This window comes from Silurus aristotelis, assembly GCF_946808225.1.
Source record: "Silurus aristotelis genome assembly, chromosome: 5".
NCBI lineage: Eukaryota > Metazoa > Chordata > Actinopteri > Siluriformes > Siluridae > Silurus > Silurus aristotelis.
The window spans coordinates 16755727-16767242 of NC_139578.1; positions in this window are offsets into that span (position 1 = coordinate 16755727).

Below are 11516 nucleotides of genomic sequence, written 5' to 3' on the forward strand. Positions count from 1 at the left end.
TTGAAAGACTTGTTTGGCCTTCTTTTAATATGAGTTACATGTTGTTGAACTATGGAAAAGAAGCCATGTTGGTTCATTAGGCTTATTGACTGCTTGTTCAAATAGGAACTGATAGCTCAATTAGTTAAGGCGTTAGTTTATCTATCAGCAGGTCCCGGCAAGGTTGTGGATTCACGCCCTGACACAGCCTAGGTAACAATTTAATTTCTTTTTTAAAATCTAATAGTTTGTCTACTTTGTGACATTAAACTGTAAATCTATTTGATAATTAAAAAGACCTGTTTAAAAGATTGCTTTATTTCTTTGTCTTTTTTGAAAGACTTGTTTGGCCTTCTTTTAATATGAGTTATTAAAAGAATGTTGTTGAACTATGTTAAACAACATGTTGTTGAACTATGGAAAAGAAGCCATGTTTGTTCATGAGGCTTATTGACTGCTTGCACAAACAGGAGAGGATATCTCAATGGGTTAAGGCATTGATTTATTTGTCAGCAGGTCCCCACAAGGTTGTGGATTCAAGCCCTGACACAGCCAAGATAACAAATTAATTTATTTTTTAAAATCTAATAGTTTGTCTACTTTGTTACATTAAACTGTAAATCTATTTGATAATTAAAAAGACATGTTTAAAAGATTGCTTTATTTCTTGGTCTTTTTTGAAAGACTTGTTTGGCCGTATTTTAATGGGTTACATGGTGTTGAAGTATGGAAAAGAAGCCATTTTGGTTCATTAGGCTTATTGACTGCTTTTTAATTTGTGAACTGATAGCTAAATCGGTTAAGGCCTTGGTTTATTTATCAGCAGGTCCCCACAAGGTTGTGGGTTCCATCCCCGACACAGCCAAGGTAACAATTTAATTTCTTAAATTGACTGCTTTTTCAAATGTGAACTGATAGCTCAATGGGTTAAGGCATTGGCTTATCTATGAGCAAGTCCCCACAAGGTTGTGGGTTCAAGCCCTGACACAGCCAAGCTAACAATTTAATTTCTTTTTTAAAATCTAATAGTTTGTCTACTTTGTGACATTAAATTGTAAATCTATTTGATAATTAAAAAGACATGTTTAAAAGATTGCTTTATTTCTTGGTTTTTTTTGAAAGACTTGTTTGGCCGTCTTTTAATGAGCTACTTGGAGTTGAAATATGGAAAAGAAGCCATGTTGGTTCATTAGGCTTATTGACTGCTTTTTCAAATGTGAACTGATAGCTCAATGGGTTAAGGCATTGGTTTATCTATCAGCAGGTCCCCACAAGGTTGTAGGTTCAAGCCCCGACACAGCCAAGGTAACAATTTAATTTCTTTTTTAAAATCTAATAGTTTGTCTACTTTGTGACATTAAACTGTAAATCTATTTGATGATTAAAAAGACATGTTTAAAAGATTGCTTTATTCCTTGGTCTTTTTTGAAAGACTTGTTTGGCCGTATTTTAATGGGTTACATGGTGTTGAACTATGGAAAAGAAGCCATGTTGGTTAATTAGGCTTATTGACTGCTTGTTCAAATGTGAACTGATATCTCAATGGGTTAAGGCATTGGTTTATCTATCAGCAGGTCCCCACAAGGTTGTGGGTTCAAGCCCCGACTCAGCCAAGGTAACAATTTAATTTCTTTTTTAAAATCTAATTGTTTGTCTACTTTGTGACATTAAACTCTAAATCTATTTGATAATTTAAAAGATCTGTTTAAAAGATTGCTTTATTTCTTTGTCTTTTTTGAAAGACTTGTTGGCCTTCTTTTAATATGAGTTACATGTTGTTGAAGTATGAAAAAGAAGCCATGTTGGTTCATTAGGCTTATTGACTGCTTTCTTCAAATGTGAGCTGATAGCTCAATCGGTTAAGGCATTGGTTTATCTATCAGCAGGTCCCCACAAGGTTGTCGGTTCAATCCCTGACACAGCGAAGGTAACAATTTATTTTCCTTTTTAAAATCTAATAGTTTGTCTACTTTGTGACATTAAACTCTAAATCTATTTGATAATTTAAAAGATCTGTTTAAAAGATTGCTTTATTTCTTTGTCTTTTTTGAAAGACTTGTTTGGCCCTTCTTTTAATATGAGTTACATGTTGTTGAAGTATGGAACAGAAGCCCTGTTCGTTCATTAGGCTATTGACTGCTTCTTCAAACGTGAACTGATAGCTCAATGTGTTAAGGCATTGGTTTATCCATCAGCAGGTCCCCACAAGGTTGTAGATTCAAGCCCCGACACAGCCAAGGTAACAATTTAATTTCTTTTTTAAAATCTAATAGTTTGTCTACTTTGTGACATTAAACTGTAAATCTATTTGATGATTAAAAAGACATGTTTAAAAGATTGCTTTATTTCTTGGTCTTTTTTGAAAGACTTGTTTGGCCGTCTTTTAATGAGTTACATGGAGTTGAATTACGGAAAAGAAGCCATTTTGGTTCATTAGGCTTATTGACTGTTTTTTTAAATGTGAAGTGATAGCTCAATGGTTTAAGGCATTGGTTTATCTATCAGCAGGTCCCAACAACGTTGTGGGTTCCATCCCCGACACAGCCAAGGTAACAATTTAATTTCTTTTTAAAAATCTAATAGTTTGTCTACTTTGTGACATTAAACTGTAAATCTATTTGATGATTAAAAAGACATGTTTAAAAGATTGCTTTATTTCTTGGTCTTTTTTGAAAGACTTGTTTGGCCGTCTTTTAATGAGTTACATGGAGTTGAATTATGGAAAAGAAGCCATGTTGGTTCATTAGGCTTATTGACTGCATGCTCAAATGTGAACTGATAGCTCAATGGGTTAAAGCATTGGTTTATCTATCAGCAGTTTCCCACAAGGTTGTGGGTTCAAGCCCTGACACAGCCAAGGTAACAATTTAATTTCTTTTTTAAAATCTAATAGTTTGTCTACTTTGTGACATTAAACTGTAAATCTATTTGATAATTAAAAAGACATGTTTAAAAGATTGCTTTATTTCTTGGTCTTTTTTGAAAGACTTGTTTGGTCTTATTTTAATGGGTTACATGGTGTTGAATTATGGAAAAGAAGCCATTATGGTTCATTAGGCTTATTGACTGTTTTTTTAAATGTGAAGTGATAGCTCATTGTTTTAAGGCATTGGTTTATCTATCAGCAGGTCTCCACAAGGTTGTGGGTTCCTTCCCTGACACAGCCAAGGTAACAATTTAATTTCTTTTTAAAAATCTAATAGTTTGTCTACTTTGTGACATTAAACTGTAAATCTATTTGATGATTAAAAAGACATGTTTAAAAGATTGCTTTATTTCTTGGTCTTTTTTGAAAGACTTGTTTGGCCGTCTTTTAATGAGTTACATGGAGTTGAAGTATGGAAAAGAAGCCATGTTGGTTCATTAGGCTTATTGACTGCATGCTCAAACTGTAAATCTATTTGATAATTAAAAAGACATGTTTAAAAGATTGCTTTATTTCTTGGTCTTTTTTGAAAGACTTGTTTGCCCTTATTTTAATGGGTTACATGGTGTTGAAGTATGGAAAAGAAGCCATGTTGGTTCATTAGGCTTATTGACTGCTTTTTCAAATGTGAACTGATAGCTCAATGGGTTAAGGCATTGGTTTATCTATCAGCAGGTCCCCTCAAGGTTGAGGGTTCAAGCCCCTACACAGCCAAGGTAACAATTTAATTTATTTTTTAAAATCTAACTGTTTGTCTACTTTGTGACATTAAACTGTAAATCTATTTGATGATTAAAAAGACATTTTTAAAAGATTGCTTTTTTCCTTGGTCTTTTTTGAAAGACTTGTTTGTCCTTCTTTTAATATGAGTTACATGTTGTTGAACTATGGAAAAGAAGCCATGTTGGTTCATTAGGCTTATTGACTGCATGTTCAAATGTGAACTGATAGCTCAATGGGTTAAGGCATTGGTTTATCTATCAGCAGGTCCCCACAAGGTTGTGGGTTCAAGCCCCGACACAGCCAAGGTAACAATTTAATTTCTTTTTTAAAATCTAATAGTTTGTCTACTTTGTGACATTAAACTCTAAATCTATTTGATAATTAAAAACACCTGTTTAAAAGATTGCTTTATTTCTTTGTCTTTTTTGAAAGACTTGTTTGGCCTTCTTTTAATATGAGTTACATGTTGTTGAAGTATGGAAAAGAAGCAATGTTGGTTCATTAGGCTTATTGACTGCTTTTTCGAATGTGAATTGATAGCTCAATGGGTTAAGGCATTGGTTTATATATGAGCAAGTCCCCACAAAGTTGTGGGTTCAAGCCCTGACACAGCCAGCATAACAATTTAATTTCTTTTTTAAAATCTAATAGTTTGTCTACTTTGTGACATTAAACTGTAAATCTATTTGATAATTAAAAAGACATGTTTAAAAGATTGCTTTATTTCTTGGTCTTTTTTGAAAGACTTGTTTGGCCGTCTTTTAATGAGTTACATGGTGTTGAAGTATGGAAAAGAAGCCATGTTGGTTCATTAGGCTTATTGACTGCTTGCACAAACAGGAGAGGATAGCTCAATGGGTTAAAGCATTGATTTAATTGTCAGCAGGTCCACACAAGGTTGTGGGTTCAAACCCTGGAAATACCAATGTAAAAATTTAATTTCTTTTATTAAATCTAATAGTTTATCTACTTTGTGACATTAAACTGTAAATCTATTTGATAATTAAAAAGACATGTTTAAAAGATTGCTTTATTTCTTGGTCTTTTTTGAAAGACTTGTTTGGCCGTCTTTTAATGAGTTACATGGAGTTGAAGTATGGAAAAGAAGCCATGTTGGTTCATTAGGCTTATTGACTGCTTTTTAAACTGTGAACTGATAGCACAATGGGTTAAGGCATTGGTTTATATATCCGCAGGTCCCCACAAGGTTGGGGGTTCAAACACAGCCAAGGTAACAATTTAATTTCTTTTTAAAAATCTAATAGTTTGTCTACTTTATGACATTAAACTGTAAATCTATTTGATAATTAAAAAGACATGTTTAAAAGATTGCTTTATTTCTTTGTCTTTTTTTAAAGACTTGTTTGGCCTTCTTTTAATGAGTTACATGGTGCTGAAGTATGTAAAAGACGCCATGTTGGATCATTAGGCTTATTGACTGCTTTTTCAAATGTGAACTGATAGCTCAATGGGTTAAGGCATTGGTTTATCAATCAGCAGGTCCCCACAAGGTTGTAGGTTTAAGCCCCGACACAGCCAAGGTAACAATTTAATTTTTTTTAAAAAAATCTAATAGTTTGTCTACTTTTTGACATTAAACTGTAAATCTATTTGATGATTAAAAAGACATGTTGAAAAGATTGCTTTATTCTCTGGTCTTTTTTGAAAGACTTGCTTGGCCATCTTTTAATGAGTTACATGGAGTTGAACTATGGAAAAGAAGCCATGTTCGTTCATGAGGCTTATTGACTGCTTGCACAAACAGGAGAGGATATCTCAATGGGTTAAGGCATTGATTTATTTGTCAGCAGGTCCTCACAAGGTTGTGGATTCAAGCCCTGACACAGCCAAGGTAACAATTTAATTTATTTTTTTAAATCTAATAGTTTGTCTACTTTGTGAGATTAAACTGTAAATCTATTTGATAATTAAAAAGACATTTTTAAAAGATTGCTTTATTTCTTGGTCTTTTTTGAAAGACTTGTTTGGCCGTATTTTAATGGGTTCCATGGTGTTGAAGTATGGAAAAGAAGCCATTTTGGTTTATTAGGCTTATTGACTGCTTTATCAAACGTGTACTGATAGCTCAATCGGTTAAGGCATTGGTTTATTTATCAGCTGGTCCCCACAAGGTTGTGGGATCAAGCCCTGACACAGCCAAGGTAACAATTTAATTTCTTTTTTAAAATCTAATAGTTTGTCTACTTTGTGACATTAAACTGTAAATCTATTTGATAATTAAAAAGATCTGTTTAAAATATCGCTTTATTTCTTTTTATTTTTTGAAAGACTTGTTTGGCCGTCTTTTAATGAGTTACATGGAGTTGAAGTATGGAAAAGAAGCCATGTTGGTTCATTAGGCTTATTAACTGCATGCTCAAATGTGAACTGATAGCTCAATGGGTTAAGGCATTGGTTTAGCTATGAGCAAGTCCCCACAAAGTTGTGGGTTCAAGCCCAGACGCAGCCAGTGTAACAATTTAATTTCTTTTTTAAAATCTAATAGTTTGTCTACTTTGTGACATTAAACTGTAAATCTATTTGATAATTAAAAAGACATGTTTAAAAGATTGCTTTATTTCTTGGTCTTTTTTAAAAGACTTGTTTGGCCGTCTTTTAATGAGTTACATGGTGTTGAAGTATGGAAAAGAAGCCATGTTGGTTCATTAGGCTTATTGACTGCTTTTTCAAATTTGAACTGATAGCTCAATGGGTTAAGGCATTGGTTTATCTATCAGCAGGTCCCATAAAGGTTGTGGGTTCAAGCAGTGACACAGCCAAGGTAACAATTTAATTTCTTTTTAAAATCTAATAGTTTGTCTACTTTGTGACATTAAACTGTAAATCTATTTGATAAATAAAAAGACATGTTTAAAATATTGCTTTATTTCTTTTTATTTTTTGAAAGACTTGTTTGGCCTTCTTTTAATGAGTAACATGGTGCTGAAGTATGGAAAAGAAGCCATGTTGGTTCATTAGGTTTATTGACTGCTTGCACAAACTGGAGAGGTTTGTGGGTTCAAACCCTGACACAGCCAAGGTAACAATTTAATTTCTTTTTTAAAATCTAACAGTTTGTCTACTTTGTGACATTAAACTGTAAATCTATTTGATGATTAAAAAGACATTTTGAAAAGATTGCTTTATTTCTTGGTCTTTTTTGAAAGACTTGTTTGGCCGTATTTTAATGGGTTCCATGGTGTTGAAGTATGGAAAAGGAGCCATTTTGGTTCATTAGGCTTATTGACTGCTTTTTCAAATGTGTACTGATAGCGCAATCGGTTAAGGCATTGGTTTATCTATCAGCAGGTCCCCACAAGGTTGTGGGTTCAAGCCCCGACACAGCCAAGGTAACAATTTAATTTCTTTTTTAAAATCTAATAGTTTGTCTACTTTGTGACATTAAACTGTAAATCTATTTGATAATTAAAAAGATCTGTTTAAAAGATTGCTTTATTTCTTTGTCTTTTTTGAAAGACTTGTTTGGCCTTCTTTTAATATGAGTTACATGTTGTTGAACTATGGAAAAGAAGCCATGTTGGTTCATTAGGCTTATTGACTGCTTGCACAAACAGCACAGGATAGCTCAATAGGTTAAGGCATTGATTTATTTGTCAGTAGGTCCCCACAAGGTTGTGGGTTCAATCCCTGACACAGCGAAGGTAACAATTTATTTTCCTTTTTAAAATCTAATAGTTTGTCTAATTTGTGACATTAAACTGTAAATCTATTTGATGATTTAAAAGACATTTTGAAAAGATTGCTTTATTTCTTGGTCTTTTTTGAAAGACTTGTTTGGCCATATTTTAATGGGTTCCATGGTGTTGAAGTATGGAAAAGAAGCCATTTTGGTTCATTAGGCTTATTGACTGCTTTTTCAAATGTGTACTGATAGCTCAATCGGTTAAGGCATTGGTTTATCAATCAGCAGGTCCCCACAAGGTTGTGGTTTCAAGCCCCGACACAGCCAAGGTAACAATTTAATTTATTTTTTTAAATCTAATAGTTTGTCTACTTTGTGACATTAAACTGTAAATCTATTTGATGATTAAAAAGTCATGTTTAAAATATTGCTTTATTTCTTGTTCTTTTTTGAAAGACTTGTTTGGCCGTCTTTTAATGAGTTACATGGAGTTGAAGTATGGAAAAGAAGCCATGTTGGTTCATTAGGCTTATTGACTGCATGCTCAAATGTTAACTGATAGCTCAATGGGTAAAGTCATTGGTTTATCTATGAGCAAGTACCCACAATGTTGTGGGTTCAGACACAGCCAGTGTAACAATTTAATTTCTTTTTTAAAATCTAATAGTTTGTCTACTTTGTGACATTAAACTGTAAATCTATTTGATAATTAAAACGACATGTTTAAAAGATTGCTTTATTTCTTTGTCTTTTTTAAAAGACTTGTTTGGCCTTCTTTTAATGAGTTACATGGTGTTGAAGTATGGAAAAGAAGCCATGTTGGTTCATTAGGCTTATTGACTGCTTTTTCAAATGTGAACTGATAGCTCAATGGATTAAGGCATTGGTTTATCTATCAGCAGGTCCCATAAAGGTTGTGGGTTCAAGCAGTGACACAGCCAAGGTAACAATTTAATTTCTTTTTAAAATCTAATAGTTTGTCTACTTTGTGACATTAAACTGTAAATCTATTTGATAAATAAAAACACCTGTTTAAAAGATTGCTTTGTTTGTTGGTCTTTTTTGAAAGACTTGTTTGGCCTTCTTTTAATGATTTACATGGAGTTGAAGTATGGAAAAGAAGCCATGTTGGTTCATTAGGCTTATTGACTGCTTGTTCAAATGTGAACTGATAGCTCAATCGGTTAAGGCATTGGGTTATCTATCAGCAGGTCCCCACAAGGTTGTGGGTTCAAGCCCTGACACAGCCAAGGTAACAATTTAATTTCTTTTTTTAAATCTAATAGTTTGTCTACTTTGTGACATTAAACTGTAAATATATTTGATAATTAAAAAGACATGTTTAAAATTTTGCTTTTTTTTCTTTTTCTTTTTTGAAAGACTTGTTTGGCCTTCTTTTAATGAGTTACAGTGAGGAAAATATGTATTTGAACACCCTGCTATTTTGCAAGTTCTCCCACTTAGAAATTATGGTGGTGTCTGAAATTGTCATCGTAGGTGCATGTCCACGGTGAGAGACATAATCTAAAAAAAAAAAATCCAGAAATCACAATGTATGATTTTTTAACTATTTATTTGTATGATACAGCTGCAAATAAGTATTTGAACACCTGAGAAAGTCAATGTTAATATTTGGTACAGTAGCCTTTGTTTGAAATTACAGCGGTCAAACGTTTCCTGTAGTTTTTCACCAGGTTTACACACTGCAGGAGGAATTTTGGCCCACTCCTCCACACAGATCTTCTCTAGATCAGTCAGGTTTCTGGCCTGTCGCTGAGAAACACGGAGTTTGAGCTCCCTCCAAAGATTCTCTATTGGGTTTAGGTCTGGAGACTGGCTAGGCCACGCCAGAACCTTGATATGCTTCTTACAGAGCCACTCCTTGGTTATCCTTGCTGTGTGCTTCAGGTCATTGTCATGTTGGAAGACCCAGCCTCGACCCATCTTCAATGCTCTAACTGAGGGAAGGAGGTTGTTCCCCAAAATCTCGCAATACATGGCCCCGGTCATCCTCTCCTTAATACACTGTCTCCTTAATACACAGTCGCCCTGTCCCATGTGCAGAAAAACACCCCCAAAGCATGATGCTACCACCCCCATGCTTCACAGTAGGGATGGTGTTCTTGGGATGGTACTCATCATGCTTCTTCCTCCAAACACGTTTAGTGGAATTATGACCCAAAAGTTCTATTTTGTTCTCATCTGACCGAATGACTTTCTCCCATGACTTCTCTGGATCATCCAAATGGTCATTGGCAAACTTAAGACATGCCTGGACATGTGCTGGTTTAGGCAGGGGAACCTTCCGTGCCATGCATGATTTCAAACCATGACGTCTTAGTGTATTACCAACAGTAACCTTGGAAACGGTGGTCCCAGCTCTTTTCAGGTCATTGACCAGCTCCTCCCGTGTAGTCCTGGGCTGATTTCTCACCTTCCTTAGGATCATTGAGACCCCACGAGGTGAGATCTTGCATGGAGCCCCAGTCCGAGGGAGATTGACAGTCATGTTTAACTTCTTCCATTTTCTAATGATTGCTCCAACAGTGGACCTTTTTTCACCAAGCTGTTTGCCAATTTCCCCGTAGCCCTTTCCAGCCTTGTGGAGGTGTACAATTTTGTCTCTAGTGTCTTTGGACAGCTCTTTGGTCTTGGCCATGTTAGTAGTTGGATTCTTACTGATTGTATGGGGTGGACAGGTGTCTTTATGCAGCTATCGACCTCAAACAGGTGCATGTAATTTAGGATAATAAATGTAGTGGAGGTGGACATTTTAAAGGCAGACTAACAGGTCTTTGAGGGTCAGAATTCTAGCTGATAGACAGGTGTTCAAATACTTATTTGCAGCTGTATCATACAAATAAGTAGTTTAAAAATCATATATTGTGATTTCTGGAATTTCTTTTTTAGATTATGTCTCTCACAGTGGACATGCACCTACGATGACAATTTCAGACCCCTCCATGATTTCTAAGTGGGAGAACTTGCAAAATAGCAGGGTGTTCAAATACTTATTTTTCTCACTGTACATGGTGCTGAAGTATGGAAAAGAAGCCATGTTGGTTCATTAGGCTTATTGACTGCTTGCACAAACAGTAGAGGATAGCTCAATAGGTTAAAGCATTGATTTATTTATCAGCAGGGCCCCACAAGGTTGTGGGTTCAAGCCCCGAGACAGCCAAAGTAACAATTTAATTTATTTTTTTAAATCTAATAGTTTGTCTACTTTGTGAGATTAAACTGTAAATCTATTTGATAATTAAAAAGACATTTTTAAAAGATTGCTTTTTTTCTTGGTCTTTTTTGAAAGACTTGTTTGGCCGTATTTTAATGGGTTCCATGGTGTTGAAGTATGGAAAAGAAGCCATTTTGGTTTATTAGGCTTATTGACTGCTTTTTCAAACGTGTACTGATAGCTCAATCGGTTAAGGCATTGGTTTATTAATCAGCTGGTCCCCACAAGGTTGTGGGTTCAAGCCCCGACACAGCCAAGGTAACAATTTAATTTCTTATTTAAAATCTAATAGTTTGTCTACTTTGTGACATTAAACTGTAAATCTATTTGATAATTAAAAAGATCTGTTTAAAATATCGCTTTATTTCTTTTTATTTTTTGAAAGACTTGTTTGGCCGTCTTTTAATGAGTTACATGGAGTTGAAGTATGGAAAAGAAGCCATGTTGGTTCATTAGGCTTATTGACTGCATGCTCAAATGTGAACTGATAGCTCAATGGGTTAAGGCATTGGTTTAGCTATGAGCAAGTCCCCACAAAGTTGTGGGTTCAAGCCCAGACGCAGCCAGTGTAACACTTTAATTTCTTTTTTAAAATCTAATAGTTTGTCTACTTTGTGACATTAAACTGTAAATCTATTTGATAATTAAAAAGACATGTTTAAAAGATTGCTTTATTTCTTGGTCTTTTTTAAAAGACTTGTTTGGCCGTCTTTTAATGAGTTACATGGTGTTGAAGTATGGAAAAGAAGCCATGTTGGTTCATTAGGCTTATTGACTGCTTTTTCAAATTTGAACTGATAGCTCAATGGATTAAGGCATTGGTTTATCTATCAGCAGGTCCCCACAAGGTTGTGGGTTCAAGCCCTGACACAGCCAAGGTAACAATTTAATTTCTTTTTTAAAATCTAATAGTTTGTCTACTTTGTGACATTAAACTGTAAATCTATTTGATAATTAAAAAGATCTGTTTAAAAGATTGCTTTATTTCTTTGTCTTTTTTGAAAGACTTG